Source organism: Alosa alosa, chromosome 18 (genome assembly GCF_017589495.1).
Source record: "Alosa alosa isolate M-15738 ecotype Scorff River chromosome 18, AALO_Geno_1.1, whole genome shotgun sequence".
Classification (NCBI taxonomy): domain Eukaryota; kingdom Metazoa; phylum Chordata; class Actinopteri; order Clupeiformes; family Clupeidae; genus Alosa; species Alosa alosa.
This window is the reverse complement of record NC_063206.1, coordinates 28,602,837-28,626,796: the sequence shown is the minus strand read 5'-3', so window position 1 is coordinate 28,626,796 and position 23,960 is coordinate 28,602,837. Positions and strand designations below refer to the sequence as shown.

General features: G+C 43.0%; 1 protein-coding gene across 3 annotated transcripts in view; it reads left to right on the top strand.

Moving 5' to 3' along the window:
• LOC125311259 (Kv channel-interacting protein 2-like) overlaps nt 1-23,960 on the top strand; it is a 127,562-nt gene that overhangs the window by 73,536 nt on the left and 30,066 nt on the right. The window lies entirely within an intron of this gene.

Genomic DNA, 23,960 nt, shown 5'->3' with positions numbered 1-23,960 from the left:
ATCTTTAGTATCTTCCAGTAGCCTATCGTATAGGTTATATATACTGTAGCTTAGTTGGCTTGTGCATGATGTGACGTTTTGTAACTTAGATTTCCATCAGTCTACAGTCTTTTAGCCCTTCTTTACCATGATAACCCTTCCAAGATAGAACCCTTCTCTACTTTGAGAGACCAGCCACCACTCATGTCATCGATGTTGAATTTTCGGCGTCTGACGGAAACTGATCAATCTGACCAACAATTAACGTCGATTTGACACTATTTTGCTGTCCGGGTTTGCAAATCATTCATTTAGAACATTTAAGTTGCGCTATTTGTTATTATAATCACAGCACGGCCTTACTATGTTATCACTAGGCTACCGTATCATTACATTATCGCAATTAATAAGTCATCATAGTCAGCATGGCATGCATCACAGCCTACCTGTTCCATCACTGAGTTCTTATCATGTAGCCTCAACTAGGCTCGCACTCTCCACCTGCTCACTTTCCCTTGCTCTGTATGCTTGCTTACATCCTCATTCAAACTCAACGAACTTCAACATGTTGCTAATATATGCTAGCCTATTTGCAATATTGTATTTTTGCACAATTGTCACTACCGGCGAGTGACAAATGTAGTGGATAAGGAGCTGGACTAGCATGCAGTAGCCTGAAAAGTTCGGGGTTTGATTCCCGTTATGTTATGTTATGTCAATGGCCTTCAATTTAATTGACATGTGTACGTCGCTTGTCTGCTAAATGAATTAATGTGAATGTAATCTTTACAACTCATTTGAAAATGTGTTGCAAGGCATAGAAAGTCCTCACTTTAGATAAGCTCACAAAATATTATTAACTAACCCCTTGTAACTCCTGAGTTAATCATGAATTATAGTATTAGGAAGTGGTTTATAAAATATGTATCCTCACCCTAACTAATCATTAGTGCATGTGTATGTAACAACTATTAAATAATGGAAATATTACTTCATCAACAAAATACTATTGCATAATTTATTAAGTATTAACAATAATGTATAAACATATTTTAGATATAGATTTACTATGAACAAACCATTTATAACTGTGTGTACACATACTTTATTTATGAGAATTAACATATGAACAATGCTTTACAAATGATGAACAAAGCATTTTGTAATAGTTTGCAACTGGTTTATAATAAGAAAATTATTTCATTATAAATGGTTGTTTCATTACTTATTATGTATAAATCATGTACTTACAAACATATTTTTTGGATAGGATTATTTACTATGAACAAACCATTTATAACTGTGTGAACAAATGCTTTACTGATTATAAATTATGTATGAACAAGAAATTACTAATGATGAACAAACCATTAACTAATAAGTAACAAAGGCTTAATAAATGATGAATTGTGTTTAGTTATTATAAAGTGTTACCGCTAACTGAAATAAAACCATGCCAATCTCTATGGTGAAGGGTAGAACTTGTACTGATTGCACTAACAATTTCACTGGTATAAATATTTTTTTTTTTTTTTTTTGAGGTATAAACAAAGCATTTTGAGCAAGATACACGCTTTTGAAGGTAATCAACTATGTGGTGCAGTTTGCTCTAATTGGAATGCACTTACTGTTTTGCAAATGTTAATGATGATTCGTGAAATGCACCAACGTTACTGAGAAAAAGTGGCCAATCACTGTCCTGCATAAGAGACCAACAAGAGTAAAAAGAGACGGTAAATTGTTACCCACTGCGTGTTGCCAAGGTTAGATTTGGAGCTCTGTTGTCTTTTTTCATAGGTTCAAAAACACCTTATCTGTTACCTTTGTTGGGTATCAGCCTATATGTTACAGGCTATAGGATATGGGTTTCTGGTCAGTTATTGTCATTGTTCACTATCATTGTACATTTGTGCTGGTACATAGATACAACCATTGTAACATGACTGGTAAATTTACATTTGGCAGTTAAACAAAATAAAATCCAGACTGGTCCATGTATGATTCGTTCATTCGTTTTTCCATTTAAAACCAACAATCAAAAAACAAAAATGCACTTGTTTTTTTCTGGATTTCTAAAACCAAAATGAAAAACACAGATAATGAGTCTTTTTGCCATTTCCAAAAATTGTACTCAAAACGAAAATAGACAAATTGAATAACAAGACAAGCTCTCATGTTCCTTCATTCGTTTTGTTTACTTGCCAGAACACAATGCTGTGACCTGGAAGTCAATCAAGTCAGGTCAAGTCAAATCAACTTTATTTATATAGCGCATTTCATACACAGAGGTCATTCAATGTGCTTTACATAAACAAAAGCAAACAGGAATAGTTGATAAAAGCGAAGGGCAATAGTCAAAGAATAGTTAAAAAAGAAAAGAATAATGATAAAATAATAATAATAAGTAGAAGAATACATAAAACACACATGGTGATATAGTACATAAAAGCATAAATGGCAATCATTTAAAAGTGTGTAAAAAGTAGTAATTAAAAAAAAAAACATAGAAACTATTAACATTTTAGCTGAAAGACTTTCCCAGAGGTTGTAGGTAACCACAGTAGGTTTTACTAACAAGTAATTTCTGAATTTCTCCTGAGACCTGAGAGGTGTGGAAGGTGTGTACTGCTGAAGCATGTCTGCTACATGTAGGTAATTTGGTCCCATTCCATTTAGTGATTTATAAACAAGCAGAAGCGCTTTAAAGTCAAGCCTGTGACTTACTGGAAGCTAATGCAGGGACTTACTGTAAGTATTGGAGTAATGTGGTCAATTCTTTTAGTTTTTGTAAGAACGCTGCATTTTGTATCATCTGAAGCTGTTTGATAGTCTTTTTAGGAAGGCCTGTGAAAAGCCCATTGCAGTAGTCAACCCTACTAGAGATGAATGCATGAATAAGTTTTTCTAGATCATGTTTAGACATTAGCCCTCTAAGTTTGGAAATATGTTTGAGGTGGTAAAAAGCTGATTTAATTATTGCTTTCATGTGGCTGTTTACATTTTGATCACTGTCAATTATGACACCAAGATTTCTAACAGTATCCTTTGCTTTAAGTCCTTTAATATCAAGGAGAGTGGCAACCTTAAGTCTTTCCTCTGTTTTACCAAATATATAGTGCGAAAGAGCTAAGTAAAGTTGGGTGTCATCGGCATAGCTATGACAGGAAATCAAATTGTTTGTGATGATTTGTCCAAGTGGGAGCATATAGAGGTTGAATAATAGTGGCCCCAAGATCGACCCCTGGGGGACACCACAGGTCAAGGACGTTGGCATAGAGGTACAGTTGCCGATAGCAACAAACAAACTCCTTTCTTGTAGGAATGATTTGACCCAGTTGATGACTATACCTGAAAGTCCAACCCAGTGCTCTAATCTGTGTAATAATATTTTGTGATCAACAGTGTCAAAGGCTGCACTAAGGTCCAATAACACTAGGACTGATGTTTTGCCTGCATCTGTATTGAGGCGTATGTGATTTAAAACCTTAATAAGAGCTGTTTCAGTGCTGTGATTTGCCCGAAAACCTGACTGAAAGTAATCAAAATACCCATTTGATGTTAGGAAGGTGGTTACTTGATTAGAGACTATTTTTTCAATAATTTTGCCAATAAAAGGTAGATTGGATATGGGCCTGTAGTTGTTTAGCATGGTGGCATCTAAGTTTCTATTCTTCTTGAGAAGGGGATTTACAACAGCTGTTTTCAGGGACTTAGAAAATGTGGCAGACAGTAATGATGCATTTACAAAGTGAAGCTGCTATGAGGTGAAGAACAGATTTAAAGAAACTGGTAGGTAGAGTGTCTAAGCCACATGTCAAGCAACAAGAACATCTAGCAGAAAGCCTGGCAGGGTGGTTGATCCAGGTGGTAGACACATTACAAACAGTAACATATATAGATTGACAGATCAACAGGTCAGTAGACTGCCAGATAGAAAAACTCAGACAGTGTTAATGAACAATAAAGGATGGCAAGAGACATGAGCTTAGCTGGGGAGGATCAGTGTTCCAGTAAGACTCCCTAGATGTGTTCAGTCTGGATCTGCAGCATGTCGCTCCCTCCTCCTCCTCCCTCCTCCTCCTCCCCCTCCTCCTGAGCTCCTGCTGGACTCCTGTGCCTCCACCCATCTCCCTGTGTTCTCTTTGTGCTCTGCCAGCCCAGCTCCTCTGGGCCATGTGTGGGACTGACAACGCTGTCACGCAGCAGACAGTTGTCATGTTCACGGGCCCCGGCACCAGCCCGCAGGGGTTCTGGCCCATTTCTGGAGGAACATGAGACGCTGTGATGGAGCGATGTGTGTCTGTCAGCCTGCAAGATGATGAAATGATGTCTAATGTCTAGTGAGTTATAGAATATGCACTGCGGTTTGCACGATAAATACACTACGGCGTTATGAGTGTTTGTTTTTGCTGATAAGATCTTACATGTTGTTAGACGCAGAGCGTGTAACTATGCTGGGGAGTCACATTTCAAGCCAGTTTGTGAAAGTGAGCAGATGGATCTCTCTGTTGGCCATATATTTCCTCTGTATTCAATATTGAGCTTGTATCGGTGATGTAGCTCACAGCCCATAGACTCAAATCTCCTTCACATTGGCAATTTGGCAGCACCAAGCACCATGTTTTTCATAACATAATCCAAGGTCATATACATACACCATTATTTATGTGTGCTGCAGCAAGCCCTATATGTGCATCCGATCTTTATATTCAATGTTTTATTCATTTGTGGTGTCCAAGAACATGTAGGCATTTGATGTGTGCATGTATAATTGAAAGCGTCTCCACATGTGCATGAATGAATTTAGGACAACACTCACTCACTCAATCACTCACACACACACACACACACACACACACACACACACACACACACACAGCGTTGCTCCGGTCAGACATCTGTCTCCTCTCTCCACAGCTGAGATGTCTTCCTCAGGTCAGCCAGACAGTGTTGAAGTGCTTTTGCCCCCCCTCCACACCCATTTGCTTATTTTATTTATTTACCTTTAATGGCAGTTGAAAGAGCTTGCCAGCAGACTGTCTGCCGTTTCCCCTCTACTCTCTCTCACACACACACACACACACACACACACACACACACACACACACACACACACACACAGACAGACACACACACACACACACACACACACACACACACACACACACACACACACACACACACAACCTCCGCCCCACATCTTGGGAGAGGCTCAATGGTGTGATCGCAGCGTCCCCGGCTCCTAACCCGATTTCCAATTTCTTGCGAGGCTATTTTTAGCCGAGGCCGAGGTGCTGGGAGTGGGCTGGCGGCTTGATAAGATCCCCCGTGGGGCCGCCGCTGCTGGACACGTAATCGTAGAGGTCTTTCAGGGGCCTGTCAGGGACCGGGCCAGTTTGTCTCTCACTATCGCTTGCACACACACACACACACACACACACACACACACACACACACACACACACACACACACACACACACACACACACACGTGCTTCACAAACGCCGCTTCAAGGATGCAATAAACACTTTAAACAAAACTTTACATTGTTAGCTAGACAAGTAACCGTCTCATTCCTGTTGCTCCATCTGTCTCCTGCCCCCTGGACGTCCCCACCGCCTGACTCTGAACGCACTCGATGTCGGTGAAAAAGAGCAATCCCGTTCCGTCTGTAGCACATCAATGCCCCCGTGACTGGCCGGCAGCGATCTGCTAGAGTGAGGGGCGTGAGCGGCGCGATAAGCCTTTATCTCTGAACTCCTGTAGTCATATGTTGTGCTGGGAACAATAGGGGTCAAAGCTGAGGAAGCTGGAAAGGCTGATGTGAGTTGGATGCTCAGAGAAGGATGCAGGGAACAGTAACAACAACAACAACAACAACAACAACAACAACAACAACAACAACAACAACAACAACAGCAACAACAACAACAGCAACAACAGCAAAACATGAAAATAAAGAGAAGCCTATGGATGACGTCTGTTGAAGGAGGACAATTAAAGGAGAGGAAGTGGTTTGCTAATGAAGTAATGGCACCAGGTTTCTGCTGTGATTTTGTAAGTGCTGCTTGAACCAGTGTGGTTGCTTTGTCCCCGTGCCCCCGCCCGGTGGTACCTGTTAGATCAGGAGGAGCAGACGACAGGCCAGCGGTACAGAGCAAGAGCCAGTCCTCTCCATCTCATTAGAAAGACAAATGCAAGGGGCACATATGGTGGAGGAAGTAGGGGGGAGCCCTCAACGTTACCGGTCTCTCTCCTAATTAGGAAACACCTCTGGACGTTTTGTTTTGTCGTGGGTAATTATTTTGTTTCCCTTTTTGTATTAGTAATTATCAGAGCTAAAAAATACTGTCAAAACAATTTTAATGATGCGCCCGGGATGGTTATTTTCTTTGCTTACTTGTATCACTTACTGGGCTGCTTGATCTCATATTCTCCTTTATTGGACTCTCCACCCAACCCCCCCACCTCCCACACTCATTATTTTCACAACGTTAATTATACTCATTGTGTTCATCGACGCCTGCAAGGAGCTCTGTGTCTGTCTGTCAGTGGATGATGAACATTTGCTGGAGGGTTTCAGAGACTTCTGATGGTCATTTTCTTTTAGCTTTCCCCAGAAGCTCTGTCGGGCGGATGAATACCCAAACAACGGCAGGTTGTGATGAACACACATGCTAGCTGCCATGGCGACAATCAGCCTCAGCATTCATCCAATTACCCGACCATCTCCACCCATCACTGGACGACAGTACGGCGTGTGACTGAGAGGGAGAGTGAAAGAATAGGAGAGAGAGAGAGAAAGAGAGAGAGGAAGAGAGAGAGAGGGTGGGGGAGGGGTAGCGGTGGGGGGCGGGGGTCTTAGAGCAGTCAAAGCAGAGCCACAGGGAGATGGATGCACTTACACCGTGTCCATGGTGACGAGCTTGTGTGTGTGCGTGTATGTGTGTGTGTGTGTGTGTGTGTGTGTGAAGCAGAATCAAGAGTCTGATTCTTTCCCTCCCCATCTCTCTCTCTCTCTTTCTTCTTGTCTCTGGCTTTTCACCTCTCTGTTCCTGGTCGACGCTCTGCCCTTGGCCAGACTGAGGCAAGGTCAGTTGGTGCATTTCTCTCCAGGTCCTCGGCTTTCATCTGGGTGAAAGGTGGGACCGCTGGGGAAATGCTGCTGCTGCCCCAACCATCTCTGTGTTAGGCCTGAGAGTAGTCACCTTGTTCAGCTCCTTGAACCCTGACATCTAGCTTCTTACACCCTCCAGAAAGCAGCAGGAGGTGAAGTGTGTGTGTGTGTCTGTGTGTGTGTGTGTGACAGCTAGCACACACCAGCTATACAGTAGGAGGGAGGGCTTAGTGAATGAGGAGGGGGATAATGGACTCCCTAAGTGTGGTGCGAGCGAGCGAATGAGCAATTTTCCGGGCAGATAAAGGCGATGGCTCCGGTGTTCAGTCAGGGGTGAGGGGGGAACGGAGAGTCCTGCGAGGGGCAGAGATGAGTTTCCCGTGACCAGAGCAAACACACTCAGCCACCCCTCGCCTAGCCGCCAAGTGTGGCCGACACGGGCAACGGCACCTGGGGAAATACGCAGGCAGCGGTAGACACCGGGAGACGACCACCTGCGCTAATGACTCCTGTGCAAACCTTAGCCACGTCCACTGTAGCCTTTATCCAGCAGACACTCCACTGTCCTTTCTCCTTCACTTATCCCGGCACGTGGCCACTCGTTCCACACCACCCCTCCCCTCCTTCCCAGTAACTCTCACTCTCTCTCTCTCTCTCTCTCTCTCTCTCTCTCGCCCACTGATGAGTGCATGGAGTGAGAGATTGTACGTCATAGTGCGGCGCAACCATTGAAATGCACACATCATCCCTGCTCCCTTTCTCGCACACAGACACAGAATAACACACACACACACACACACACACACACACACACACACACACACACACACACACAGAAACACACACATATACACACCCCTTCGGCAGAAAAAGCCTTTTCACGCCCCTCTGAGCATAATTACAGAGTTCATTCGGCAGGAGAAAAGTGGTGAGATGTCGCCTGCGCTGTGCCACTGACTGCACAAGACTGCATGAAGACGTCATGGAACCGCATAGCAAAGACAAATGCCACTGAAGAGACTGACCGTCACATTTGTCCAAATACTAGACTGTCTGAGTGAGGAGGTGTGAGGACCACAGCCTTACTGCAGTGTTTTACTGCACCTATATATTACAGTAAGAATCAAATGGGCTCTCTTTCTCTGTCTCTCTTTTTCTCTCTCTCTCTCTCTTTCTCTCTCTCTCTCTCACACACACTCTCTCTTTCTCACTCTCTCTCTCACACACACACACACACACACACACACACATGCACATATATATACAAACAAAATAACATATTTAAAACACAATCTGTGACAGTCACTGTCACAAACCACAAGCACAACAACAGGTACACTTTTTGCAAGAACAGACAGCATGCATAACAGCTGAGCTGCTCAGCTCATATCTGTTGTCAGAACTGGGTATGACCTAAATTTACCAAGATATTCTTAGAGAACATGTGCCAAATGACTGCAGCGCCATGCTGTCTTTCTCCTGCCCTATCCCTCTGTGTTTTGTAACTCTCACTCACACACACACACACACTCTCACACACACACACACACACACACACACACACACACACACACACACACACACACACACACACACACACACACACACACACTCACACACACAGACACACACACACACAATCTCTCTCTCTCTCCCTCTCTCTCTTTCTCTCTCGCTCTCTGACACAGTCTTCACAACACTCTGTTTCTTCAATATCTTCTCACCTCTCCGGCATCAAGCTTTCAGGCTGAACCTCGTAAGGACCACACCGAGATCCATCTCTTAATCCCTCAAAGTGACTAGTGAGGTGCAGCACAACCCATTGTGGCCCTCAGTGGCCCTATAATACTTGTGGCTGGAATCTAATAGCCTGTGTGTGTATATATATATGTGTGAGTGTGTCTGTGTGTGTGTGTGCGTGTGGAGACAGGGCTCATTGTGAGAGCTGAGGAGTGGTGGTTATAAAGTGTCTGTGTGCCTGGCTAATTCCGTAATGAAGTGTGAGTTGTGAACAAGAGCCCAGCTTTGTTAATCTCCATCGGCGTGCCTAATTAAATGTGCTGGCTCAGTGTGTGCCGGCTGCAGGCTGTAAGTGTGTGTGTGTGTGTGTGTGTGTGTGTGTGTGTGTGTGTGTGTGTGTGTGTTTGGAAAGTGCAAATATATTTGGTTACATGACTATCAAGTATAGTGTGTGTATGTGTTTGCACACACACTCATATCAGGTCTCTTTCTCCTTTCTGCAGGGTAAGTGTACACATAGAGCCCAAAGCCATATGTTGAAGGTTAACAACCACATGCACTTGGCCAGAGGCTCCACAACTCTATTAATTACAATTTTAAAATGTCTGCACAGCATGACTTGGTTCCAAAATCAGCTTTTTGTGGTAAATGATATGGTCTCTCTCTCTCTTCCCTTTTCCCACTTCTCTTGTCCTCTCCTCCCTCTCTCACTCCATCTATCAATACTATGGCTCCCCCACTGTTCTCTAATGTGTTATAGTAAATTGATTTAGGAATATACGGTATGTATATATTCTATATCTGTGTTAGAGTAAATTGATTCAGGAATATACAGTATGTATATATTCTATATCTGCTATTACTGTTAATTTACATAAGCATTTTAGAACGCTTCAAGCTCTCTCTTTACTGTGCCTATCTGGCCTGGGATCCCATATGTCATGTACATGAGTCTCAACAACATTAGTACATCCATACTGGTGCTGTGTTGTGCTGTGTTTCTGTGCTCTCTCCAGAGATGGCAAAAGTACTCACTTCCCGTACTCAAGTAGAAGTACAAATACTTGTGTTAACAAATACTCTGGTAAAAGTAGAATTGAACTTCTTTACTCAAGTAAAAGTAACAAAGTACAGGCTTGGAAATTTACTTAAAGTATAAAAGTAAAAGTAGTCTTGTGAATGATAACCATTTTTTATGCAACAGTACTGGACCACACAAATGTTACCAGAGTGCAAGAGTGCCAGTCCCTCTTTTTAAATCTTCCCCTTATAACCTGTTGGGCTATTTCTAGCCTTTCCCTCCCAACATTGAACTGCCTACTTCAGAGGGCAGTGTGTTCTTTTGGCCTGCCAACAAACGTCGGCCATCTTTAGAAAGCTAAGATCCCGTAGTTTAAAGCGCCGGCAGAGTAACACTAGAATATTGTTTTTTCTTTCTGCCAGATAACAAGCATCTCTGAATTGACCACATGTCAGCCCTCTAGGTCACTTGATATGATTTTAGAAACTTAGGTCCTAGGTCTTGCAAAGCTGTGTGCAAAAGTAGATCAATGTAGAATGAAAAATGAGTACTTTAGATCATTATTTGCCAAGGTATGCTCATGCGCTTTGTAATGCCCTATGGAAACTCCCCATAGGACTTTTGGTTACCCAAAATGCATACTGACAATAAAAGTATGCATTTCTGAGGTTCCTTGTAGACTATTTGGATTTTAGCCTATGTCAGGTTCTGATATAGAATGACTACACAAAATGGAATAATTACACCAAAGTCTCTATTTTTGCATTTTCTTTGTTGGCTTCATGGGTGTGTATAAGATGGACTATATATCTGCACAACTAATATTGGATAAAACAACATGAATATTTAATTCCTATGGAATTCCTGTGAATATTTCAAGACCGTAGTGGTAAAATAAGAGGTGGGTAAACTATGCACTATGTGATCACTGTAAGGTGGACTGCGCCATGCGGTATTTTTAGAAAAGGCATTCAGAACATGTTTGATGATGGTGGAGGTTATTGTCCAATGTTTATAACAATACAAGTGGCATGAAGTGGTTCATAGAGTGTTGATGAGTGTACATATTGTTATTGTGGATAATACAGTGTGATTTTTAAATGTTAACAGTTGTAATTTATGAATAAACTCTTTTGAGAGGTGGGTAAACTGCGTCTACTTGCGTTTAGCCTCCACTACATCCCTGTTCAAGACCCAATGCTGCATCTACTTATTGCTAAGGATATAGGCTACACTGCAGCTAGAAGTTAGGGAAGCACCAAAGGCGAGGAGAGGAGGAGGGCATTTTTGACTAAATTTATTTGAGACATACATCGTGCTAGAGTTAACGTCACTGCCATAAAGCTGTAATGATTTGTCACGAATTAATGCCGCCCAAATCTGTCGAGTCATGTTGCGTCAAGTGCAACGTATATTCCCATCCGCTATTGATGACGCAAAAAATACCACTGAAATTATTTGAAACTAAAGTAACGAGCCTGTTTTGTAAAATGTAAGGAGTAGAAAGTACCGATATTTGTGTTAAAATGTAAGGAGTAAAAGTAAAAAGTCGCTCAAAAATAAATAGTAAAGTAAAGTAAAAATATCTGAAAAATCTACTTGAGTACAGTAACAAAGTATTTGTAGGCCTACTTCGTTACTTCCCATCACTGTCTCATTGACATGCAGCGGAGTGGAGTCATGCTGAGATGTGTGAGAGCGTGTGCCCGTCCCCCTTTGCCAAGCCGAGTCAGAGCCTTTTACAAAACACACACACACACACACACACACACACACACACACACACACACACACACACACACGCACTCACACTGCATCGCATGTCCGAGAATGACCCGCGTGAAAAAAAGACTGGCGGGAGCTGTCCACGGCCCCTCTCCCTGGCTGTGCCAAGGACGCTGTCTCGCCCCCGAAACCTGCTCTGATCTGCCAGGGCACAAGCATCAAACCAAACCCTCCTGCCTGGTGCGTCATCCCCTATTTCCCATGCTTTTTTTTGTGTGGCTTATTTCGTTTTGCTTTGCAGATTCGGGAGGAAATCAAATATAGAGCAGGCACAGGAGACAGTGTTTGGCAGAGCATCTTGTGAGAGACAGCAGGTTCACCGGCTCAGCAGCACCATCGTTCTGTCCCCTTGCTTTTTTTCTCTGCCGCGGCAGTGCAGGCTTTTATTCGTTGTGGCCTTGATATCTCACAAAGCTATTAAGCATTCCATTTCAAAGCCAGCTCTTAGTTGAGATGCCAAGGATGGTTTTGAAACCTTGGCATGAATGCACATCAAATTGATGATGGTTTTTTTTTTGTTCCTTTGGACACCATCACAACATCAAGTGGCTTAGATCTGAGCTCTGTATGTATAGTGGGTGACACACTGCCCCCTTGTGTAGGTCTTGTGTTTTGCAGTGGGCCACAGGTTGCTGCGGTGCCTGTGCCTATAAATGGCACAGTGTCAGTGACAGTGGAGTGGACACTAAGTGACCTGGCATTGGCACTGAGAGGATTGGCAAGCACGGGTGCAGCTGTGGCCATGTCTGTGGCACTGGACACATGGGAGACCGCCATCAGAGCCAGCAACTGACCTGGCACTAACATGCCTAAAACAGATCTGTGTTCACTGGTGCGGCAGCAAATCTACAGCAATGCATACTACATGTATGGGTCAGCTTTGAATGTTAGGGCTCAAAATATTGTAGAATAGTTTGTTAATTCTGTACAAAGTTTTTTACAGTATGTTGGACACAGGACTACAGATGTGTCTTCATTTATTCATTGAGGTAGAGAAGAACTTCTGAAGAATTAACAAAGAAAGAAAGAGAAAAGGTGCACATGAAGTGTGTTAAGACACTTTTGTACATACAGTGGGAAGAGAATATAACAACATAGTGATAGGATAGGCAGGCAGATAGGTAGTGTTAGGAGAGATAGATGTTAATGCATAGGAGAACACAGAAGACTGGAAGACTGACTGTATTGTCCTTAGTCCAGAACCATGGCCACAGGGTTGGTCACTCGGTTAGGAGCCATTGTTGAAGTGACACAGAGTGAGATCTTCACTCATTTATGAGGCAGGAGTTCTCTCCACTTTCATCCACTGCTCTGAAAACACCATCACATACTTCTTCTTCCTCTCCATATCAAAGGTTTGCCTTTCTTGCTTTCGTGGGAGCCCTACCTTTGTTTTTATTCCCTCAGAAGTGCTCCTGGTGGTTTATGATGTGGGCTCTTTGTAAATAAGGACAGTGGCCTGGATGAGAATGACAAACCCTTTGAGCAAAGCCTGAGGAGAAACTTCTGGAAAGATTACCATGAGGTGTTCTTATGTCTGCTTTAGCTACTGCCACATTCATATTAAAAAATATTTAAAAACTCTCTCAAATGAGAATTCCTGCTAGACTTGAGTATACAGTACTACAGTATATTCATTACATGGGAAAGGATGGGTGTGTGGGTTAGTGGACGAGATGGCATGGAACCATGTCCAAAAACAACACACACATCAACCTCCACAAAGACTTTTGGAGTGTATGTGTGTGTGACGATGAAAGCATGATGGGTAAGACCACACACCTGTGTTTAAACAGGCTTGGTGCCGGAGGGCAGATACGTGGGCACCTGCCACCCCCGCTCCACGCCCACTCACCCGCCCTGACCCTCCACTCTATGAGGCTCGTCAGAGCTGTTGTGCCTTTCCGTACGGTGTGACGGGCACAAACACAATCGGTACAGCCATCTTAAAGGGCTTCCCGACACCACACAATGCTCGGCTGCTGGAGTCCTTTGTAAGTGTTGTTAGCCAGAGGTTATGTGTTGGTAAATTAAGGCGAACTCACGCAGCTGGAAATATAGGTCAGAATGGTAAAATGGAAAGCTCAAAGATGGCCAGTGATAAAAAGTCTGTTTGTGTGTGTGTGTGTGTGTGTGTGTGTGTGTGTGTGCATGCGTGTGTGTGTGTGTGTGTGTGTGTGTGTGTGTGTAGAACTGGGTGTTCCTGCCCCCAACATACACACAAACACATCACCTGAGACTGATACCACTACACTTCGGAGGACCATATCCAGCTGTCCGCCATGGAGATATACTCACCTATGGAGTTCCTGGCCCTGGAGGCGCATGGCTCGGGGGGGCTGTATGCCCTTGTTGTCATGGCACTCTTTCCTCTCTCCTACTGGCTCTTCGGACGTAGTGAGTAACGCACATCTCGACTCGTCTCGTCTCTCACCTCCTATGCCCTCCATCTGTCCTGCAGGTTCGCCCTGAAAAAGACTTTCCATAACTCTTTTTTAATCCAGCTGGAAGGTCAGATGGTCACTTGTTTCATCAGAGATGAAAATGTCAGAGTAGAAGTTACTTCATTTGGAGCTCCTGAAGTTTCAGAGAAACATGGTGACTCACTCTGGTGATATTAGTAAGTACAGCCTCATTTCGATTCATCATGACCAGACAGCCAGCAACTAAGATATATATATATTTTTTTTTTTTTACTGTATCGCTTCAGGTCTGATGGATACCAGACTTTGACTGATGTGTTGGTAGGATGAGTAAGATAAGCTTTGAACTGAAAGTGGTACCATGGTCAAACAGCTACTCTGTAGTGAGGCAATCAATATTAAATGTCATGTATGAGAAACTGCATGGTACATTTGTAATGGGATCATGTTTATTTCATATGCAACCTTTACTTGGGTACAAAAGCATGTGTTTGTGGCCAGAAGTTAGTCAACACATCAACAGCAACTTTGGCGGTTGACATCGTGTACCTGCTCACAGTAGGCCTATATGTGAAGTCTACGAAAAATCTGCAAAAATAAGTTAATAGACAGGAAGATAAAATAAATAATAAAATCATATTGTCACTGACACTGAGTGGTGTTGTCTGACAGCAGCTTGAAAAAGAGCTTGTCGTATCTCCCCTACTTATATTGTAGAGGAAGCAACCTGTCACTGGAGCAGCTGATATGCTCGGCATCTCATATGATACTGCATACAAAAATCATACCTTAAAATGTGCACTTATTTTTCTCTGAATTTTGTGTGTTGAACAAGTGCTGACTGTCAGCAACCAGCAGTGTACCTTTCACCCACCTGCACATCTCCCACCTCCCTCAACAACCCCCAGATGCCCATCTCCCGCAGTGCCCTGTCCATCCACCAGGGGTCCTTGTCTAGCTGAGTGAGCCAGCAGCATGATGGGTTTTTGAAGGGCATTGTGTCTCCGTCATTAGAGCCGAGCCGAGAGCGTCTGTCTGACGGCTGTCCTGGCCTGTCGCGCCGGCCTGTCATTATCGGCTCCTAGTGACAGTGTGGGATGGCCTCATCCATGGAGATGGCAATCCGACTCACAATAACTAGTGCTGCGTATTACTATGCCTTCCAGCATTTGCATTTGTGAGGAGGTGAAGCGGGAGAGACATGGGGTATAGAGAGTGTGAGTGTGTGTGTGTGTTTGAGAAAGAGAGAGAGAGAGCGAGAGAGAAAGATAGACCTGTGAGCCTGTAGGTAATACATTTCTGCAAAAGTTTAGTTTATGACCTCTCTCTCTCTCTCTCTCTCTCTCTCTCTCTCTCCCTCTTTCCCTCAAAAGTAATGGCTATGCTGGAAGCTGGCATAGCTTCCTCTCCCTGTTGCATTTGCTCGCCGATGCAGCAATGCTGTATACATACCCTTCAACCCAGTCATTGTAAATACAGATTAACAGCCAGACAAGCGGCACACAGAATGCTTTCTCTGACCAGCGGCACACAGACTGCTTGCTCTATTTCCCTCTACTGAGCTTCCCTCCTTATGGTCAAATGGATTGCATCTTTGAGACACCAGCAAATGACTGCAATGAAGAATGGCATCATAGAAAAGTATAGATAGACATACGTATGTCTATAGGTTATTTACCATTTATTTCTTATCATGTGGTGTAATGTAGATGTCTCTGGTGGTGTATTGGAAGATCAACTTACAGCGCGTAGGAATGGTGCCTTTGCCCAACTGTGAGCAGTTATTGTGAAAGATTAAACTCAGTCCTTTTTATCCTAATCATATCTTGTGTCTCCGGGGAGCCAGTGCTGTAAAAGGCAATTTAGCCCCAAAACATTACAGTTTAATGTTCTACAGTTCTGTAGTTTTAAGTATTATAGGCCAAATAATCCACTGTCTGCAGCATTACGTGTGACTCTTGCTTGTCCACTTAGTAGACTGTATGAATACTTTAAGGTCCGTTACTTGTCTCTATCTGTTTAGTTCAGCATGGAGCATTTCAGCTTACCTTCCTCTTCCCCTTGGAGTCCATCTTAAGGGCATCGTGCAGGCATGGAGGCACAGTGGTAGAGTCGCCACCTGCCAATTGATCGGCCTGGACTCACTTCCCCAAACTGCCATTGCGAGTATGCATGATTTTTGATAGTGTTGGTGAGTGGCTGCTAAAGAACAGTGACCTTCACCATCTAAAGGAATCAACATATTTAACAATTATGACACGCTGTTAGAGAATGCCACCTTTTTCAGTTTCTCTGTTGTTGCTCAACTGAGAAGGTTTTCTCACAAACTGTCTCTGAGACAACCTCTGTGCCCTGACCAAATGATTGCAATTACAGTAGCTAAAGCAGAGCAATTGCCCTGTTTTTGAAAAGAAAGCTGTAGTCTCTATCTTTAAAGGGACTATCTACCGCTTGTTAAATGTATCTTTGCTATCTCTACCAAGAGCCACTCTACAGAGAAATGAAAATGAACCGAGGAATATTACCTGCAGTATTATATGCACAATTATGACATCCACTTCAACTCAACAGCTTTAGCTGTCATTCACCTGGGGGTTTGCGATGCCGGGCTCTGAGTGCCTCTCGTTTATCAGACCCCCTCCTCCCCTCGGAAGATCAAATGTAAAAAGCAAAGTGAAGGGAAGAGAGCCTCACAATGTGCTACTCATATCGAAAAACCAATTTGGAAAAATCAATGGGCGCACCACTCAGAGTGGCATTTATGGTGTGGGCACTGGGCTCGAGCCTCACCCTCGTCCTGTGAGAAGAGGAGGAAGAGGAGGAAGGCTTTGCATACAGTATGCGGCTGTGCCTGGATACTCCATCATGCAGATCTGCAGCCAATTTTCTTTTGCCTAAATCCTGTGGCATTTTGCAGTAAAAAGAGCAGGGTTTGAATTCCAGCTCTCTGGTGTACAGCTCATGCTCCCACAGTTGATGAAATGGAAAGAAGTCTCTCTCAAGTCCCCCACTGTTGTGTTTTAGTTACAGCTTTGTTGCTTAGCAAAATGTGAGCTTGGAACAGCAGTCATCGTAATTGCTGTTGGAGCACGTGGCACCGGCTTGTGTTCTGTCGTACTTTCTGTGAGGTCAAACTTCAATCATCCCACAGAAAGAGAGGCTAATTAAACAATGTGCTGTCCCTTATACACTCTTACTCAGTACAGAAGTAAATAAGCCTTTCACAATCCAGTTCTTCTCTTTTCGAGATTATAGGTATTAGGAGCGTCCAAATGACATCATAATCACATGCTGAAGTATCTGAAGTGGATTTTGAGCCGCATGTTATTCTGTTGGCTTTATAGATGTCCATGGATCATCATTGGTGGGGGACTTTCCATCCTCTAACAATGTAGGGCCTATTCTCATAGGACACTTCATTGTCAGCAAAACCTCCAAGAATATTAGAGGTCACAGTGATTTTTTTCTCTTGCTGGGCTTGGCCTGGTCAGTGGCACAGGTGTGGATTAGCATGTCCAGTTAGGGCCAGTGCTCTCTCTGCATCTGCAGCAGTACGAATCCTTGTGGGTCAGAACTTGGACAAGCAGAACATTTATCACAATTAGGACATGGGGCATAGACCACAGACAAACTGCAGAGGAGAACGCTATCGAGTGTGTGTGTCTGTGTTCATCTGTGTGTGTGTGTGTGTGTGTGTGTGTGTGTGTGTGTGTGTTTAAGAAAGAAAGAGAAAGCGCTTTCAGACATACGTGTAAGACCGGAGGTTCTGCCGATGTTAAACGGTGGGGCCGTATATCTGAACGACATAACCGGTCATATGGAAGTCCGAATTCACCCAGTGTTTATACTACTCCCCCCCTAGTATTTCCTCCGGACATTATGTAAATGTGCTGTGTCTGAACGAGGAGTAGAACATGCAGTTAAAATTCACACCTAGTGAGAGGGCGTGTTGGTGACGTTTCTTTCGTGCGTCCATGTGGTTAGATCTGACTTAAATGCCAGTGTTATGATGGAGTGGCATAGTGCTGTCCAGAAAATCTCCGACCTGGAAAGATGCAGACATCACGGAGCTACTGTCCATGAGGGCATACAACATTTTGATAGAACACCTGAAGGGAACGTTAGAGACACGTTAGCCTCCAACTGCAAGGACAAACGAATTCAGAAGACTGGATCATCATAAGCAGAAGGCGCTGAAAAGGCAGTAGCCTACAGCGACGTCGTTGACGACAATAACAGGAGTATTTAATAAATTGTTAGCCAACACGTTTTTCTGTTCATTGAAAGCCTTCATGACCTGCTGAGCTCACTGATATTTGCTGAGCATATATGCCTAGAGAAAATGAAAACGAAGAAAACCCAACTTTGTTCCAAGCTCCTTACGTAAATGCGACACATGGGGAGAGGATGCTTTTGGAAAAAATAAACCATGAAAAAACGAACAACTTCACTGTTATTAATGTTAGTATTTTGTTTGTTGCTTAAAAACGTTGTATGATCTTGAAGTCTTGAGTTAGCCTACTGAATTGGCTGGTAGCCTACCATAAAGTTTGTGCATGCTGTCTCTCTCAAACGCAAACCAGATTTGGGGTTATATAGCTAATTCTGGTACATAACGTTGAAAACAGATAAATGTGTTTATTTGAAGCACACATACAAATACTGTAGGCTAGGTCAATTTCAAGTGCGCACTTACGTGACTAGCCTACTTCAAGTATTAGCCTATGCACAATAGATTTCTCTTCTTTAGCCTACATAATGCGTAGGCTACATTTTGTAAACAAAAAGCAGCTGTGACAGGCAGCGGCCTCATATATTCTGCGTCATATCTCGCATCTTGTGAACTCTACAAGCCCCCTCCCCTCACTCGACAACCACACGGAGATTCTGTAATGTGCGTGTATGTCGTTCACACATACGTCCGTATAAGGTCAGTATTAGGTCCGCAGGTTAGCATCATATCTGAATCATCCGAAGGGTAGGACCTCCGTTTGACAAACCTCCTCATATACTCCGGAGGTTATATCTGAAAGCGCTTAGAGAGAAAGTTTGAGTGTCTGTCCATCTGTGTGTGTAGGTTTGTGTGTGAGGAGGGGGGAGGGAGAGGGCATTAGTTATTGCAGTATAATACAGGCCACATCTGGGGAACCCAATTATCAACATGACAGGTAGAATGAGCTGAATTATTTACTTAGAATATGGTAGCATTTCCATAGCTATGATTTTTTTTGTTTTCCTGAGCTTTTCTTCACCTCCCTTACCTCATCCTTAAATCATCCAAGTCTTTCATTCCTAGAAGGATGGTGTTTTTTTATCCGGTTTCCCCCTTCTGTGTCCCTGGCCTTTTCCTCCTTATGATCTGGTATAGCCTGTCAGGATCTGGTTGAGTGACAGCTTATCAATACATGGGTGTATGCAGGCCAAGAGGCCAAAGCTTGGGGCCTGAATAAAAGATGCTGTGCTGACATCCCAACATGATGGACTTTGTTCTTTGCCCCCGCATGCATTCTGAACCAGCCAGGTTTTTATCCTAATTATTTCTGTCCACTTGCATTGAGAGTTGGTTGTAGGAAACGTTCTACATCCAGAGTCCCATGCCAAACTCACTGGTGTTTTCTAGCATTGTAGTCACTACGCACAAACTTACACCGCACTTCCAATAACTTCTGACTAGTTCTCTCGCGTCACTGACAGTAGCTAGAATGCATAAAAAAAACACCGGGGAAAACACTTTTCAGTCCACCAAGTCATAAGCTATCGGCGCTGCGCAGCACCAGTTGTGATATTTATCCTACTGAGTGTAATCGTAGGTAATGTCATGTATGAAAACTATTGTTAGGCAATACTATAAACTTGTGTCAAGTCCAGGGCAGCTAAGGTGTGGCGATGATATCATCAATAGCCTACGCAAGTATGCGGTTTCACCGTCCAAACGAACTCACAAGGGCTACGGTTTCAGATTTTTCCTCCCTGGGACCAGGTTTAAAAAAAGTCCGGTTCCGGGCAGTGCGTTTACAGGATTCGTTTGGACGATCGGCCAAGACGAAGCAAAACCGGTGCGTTTAACCCAAAAAGCGTCTCCGTGTGGACGGGGCCTTAGACTCTTACTACACTATATAAGGGTGAAAGCAAGTGTTATGATAACATTTGAAAGAGCTGTTCATATGTACAGACTGTTGGTTTAAAATAGCATCACATAAAACAAGTACTGTACATATCTCAATCGTCATACATTCAGAGAGTGTTTATAGCACATTGATAATTATTCTGTGCAGTTGTCATCTCTCTGTCTCTGCCCAAGTCCTAACGTCACTGTAGAAAGATGGTGCTATGATGAAAACAACATGAGGTGATTACTGTATTTCCAGAACTTTCCAGATGGCTTGTGTAGTACGGCTATCAACCAATGAAAATAGTGCTGAATTCACAGGACCAAATGATTGTGTGAAGTAAAGTCTAACTTTAGATTGTGTGTGTGTGTGTGTGTGTGTGTGTGTGTGTGTGTGTGTGTGTGTGTGTGTGTGTGTGTGTGTGTGTGTGTGTGTGTGTCTGTGTTTATGTGTATGTATACTTGTGTCTGTGCACAGGTGTGCATTCATCTGTGTACACTTGTCTCTGTGTGTGCCTTTGTGGGTGAAGGTGTTTGTGTGTGTGTGTGTGTGTGTGTGTGTGCGTGCGTGCGTGAGTGCCTGCATGTGTGTGTGTGTGTGACTGCAAAGCCTTACACTTGTTGGTTTTTCACATTTTCTCTAAGAATAGCGCCTGGTCAATAGAGGCCATATACATTACTGACAACAGTTTACAGCCCTCAGCTCCTCTGTATGGTATTTGTTTTCACAGAGTAGAAGACAAGACTACTTGTCACATTGATGGCTCTCTCTAGAACAGAGGCAACATCAGTTTGTGATTTGTGAAAAAGGGTTTTCCTTTTTTATCACTCTCAAACTGCTCCTTTATCATGGATACTATATCCTAAGAAGGAGATGGATGCATTTGGGTCAAGGTGTTGATGGAGAGTATTCCACTTTGTCAGGTGTGATGCTTGATGATAGACAGGAATACAACACCACATAGAAAGTCTGTTTGATGTAGGATTGTGTGTGTGTGTGTGTGTGTGTGTGTGTGGTACATGTGTGTGTGTGTGTGTGTGTGTGTACTGTATGTGTGTGTGTGTGTGTGTGTGTGTGTGTGTGTGTGTGTGTGTGTGTGAGAAGTAGTTACCATTTGCCCACACCTGAGGTCAGACTGCAGTGCAGTGATCCATATACAGCATCCTGGCGCAAGGACTCATCCAAAAATGTCATGCATGCATCACTGCTTTACACATATACTGTACATTACAGCAGTGTGGTGCTACCATGCAGGTGATCTAGAACAAACATATTTCTGAACTTGTATAGTTTTAGGTGGTATCTTGTGCATTTAAACTGAAGAAAATGAAGTTCATATTTCTAAATTGCTCATCACAATTTTCAGAGGACTAACTTGCTGTCATTTGAGATTCTTATATTGCTTTGTGCATGAATCTAATATGAAAAATTTATATTGTGTAATATATGCATGCATGCATAAGACGATAGTTACTCCTTAATTTTAGACAGCCCTTGCTATATACTGCACACAGCAACACAGAGTTGCTCTGGTGACAATGACCCTTGTAATATAAGTGACATAATGTACGTAAGTCTCTTTGGATAAAAGTGTCTGCTAAATGAATACATGTTAAATGTAATGTAATGTACATACTCACAAACAGTATGGATATGCTGTCTTCTTATGCATTGTTTACTTTCTGTACTTATCATTTCCATACACTGTTTAGTATATGAAGTAGATATTGTACAAAAGGAGTGGAGAGGAGGAGGTTTGGATGCTTATATATGTGTGTGTCTGTGGATGGGTCATGGGAGGTGTTTCAATATAAATTTTGATATACCTCAGCTTTAACATCCCTAAGGGGAAGAACTGCTCTCTCAACGATAATCACATGCAACATGGCCACCTGTATATTTCCTCTCCCCATAAAAGGGACATAGATACTGTGAATCATACAGACTACATTAGTCTGTAGAACGTTTGCTACCAAACTGTTCACTTAAAATCAAATCTTTCTCTCTTTTTTTTTGCAGTTAATGTAGCATTAGCGCTACCTTAAAGCATAAAAGCACACCTTCCCTCTCTTTGTGTGTTATATGATCTCTATTGAACTGGCTTGTCTGCTCTTAGACTGGGTGATCAGATGCAAATTGCATTTCTGACACTTCCAGTAGCCATCATTGAGGCTTCCATCCTGGAAACATTGTACGGTATGAAAGGGAGTGAATAGGAAAGGGAGCACTTTTGGCTTCAGTAGATTTAAAACATAAACCACATTTGGCTTGATATGAGCAGGCAGAGGTGTTCCCCAGCCTCCTAAATGCATTGCATTTTTCTCACATGGTTTTTGTCAGAGTGGAGGAAAAAAGTGGAATACCATTGGGATGCTTATTCTTGGCGAGTTAAAAAGGACAGCTTTTTCAGTTGAATAACTAAAAGGAAATCAAAATAAACATGGACTTTGTTGATTATTTTTTGATATTTGTATTTTGTAAGAATTTGAAGAATATGTATTGAGTCAGTGATCACCTGTTGTAAGTTAATGTTAGACATTGTTCATATTTCAGATTTTTTAAAAATTTTGAAACATATTATGATAGTTTGACATTTCGAGCACACAGCACCCAGCTCAGATAGTGATAACAGTGCTGGAGTCCTGAGTGATCTTCCATCTTAGACCACAGATCTGATTACAAGAAGAAGTGATGGAGGCAAGTGATGGAGGCAAATTACCTCCTGTTTTTCTCCTCTTACCTCTTTTTTTCTGTCTAGAAAGTGTATGTTTTGTATGTATAGTCCTATAGTATATGGTTTAGCCACTATCTTTGTGTTCGATATGTTGAGTATGAGGTACATCCCCCCATTGCCTCTGTTTATAATCTCTCTCTCCCTCTGTTTCCCTCTCTTCCCCTGCACTCGTTTACATAACCACTCACATGCACATCCAAGTCTTTTTTTAAAACCCATCCTACTAGTGCATGTGCATATTTGGCGCCCGCAAAGCCGCTAACACATAGCAAAGCGGCGGTTCTAACCTGAAGCGATAAACATGCGCCGCCTTTATTCTGTTTGCGCTGTCACGGTCAATACTGTGGAGCCTTGCGTTCTCCAGTGTAAAAGTGGATATGCAAGTCGCTCTATATGCAAGCAGCTGCTCTTTTTTTTTACCCATTTCCATTTCCCAGCCAGCCATCAAACAGCAACAACAAAAAAACGTAAACCTATTCATCGTTCCCCAGAATAGATTGCCTTTATGTGGACCACCAGTCAATTTTTTGAAAGAAATTCCTCAAGCTTTGAACAGAAATAATGCCAGCCAATGGCAGCCAAATGAGTTTTTCATTTCACATAAGTAAATGAATTGGACATCCCATGGCATCTGTGTGAGTAGATTTATGTAGTCTGAAAGAGGAGATGGAGAGAGAGAGAGCGAGAGAGAGAAAGAAAGTAGAAGATAGAGATAGATGGAAGCCTGTGTCTGTCTCCTTCAGTTGCGTGAAATTACTCACTTCAGCCGACTAAATAATTTGGGGCCCCACCGGCGTCCATAAACAGATCTGCTGTCAGAGATTGCAGTGTTTTGAGCCTGCCAGGCAGACTGAGAGGGAGAGAGAGAGGGAGGGAGGGAAGACGGAACTGGCTGTCTGCGGGTTAGACAGACTTCCTTTATAGTCCTCTCCACAGCCTCAGGTTAAACAAGCATGTAAATGCTTTTAGCTGAATGACTGGAGCCATAAGCACAGACTCCCTCTGGGTTTCTCTCTCTTCAGAATGTGTGTCCTTGTGAGAATAACTGGA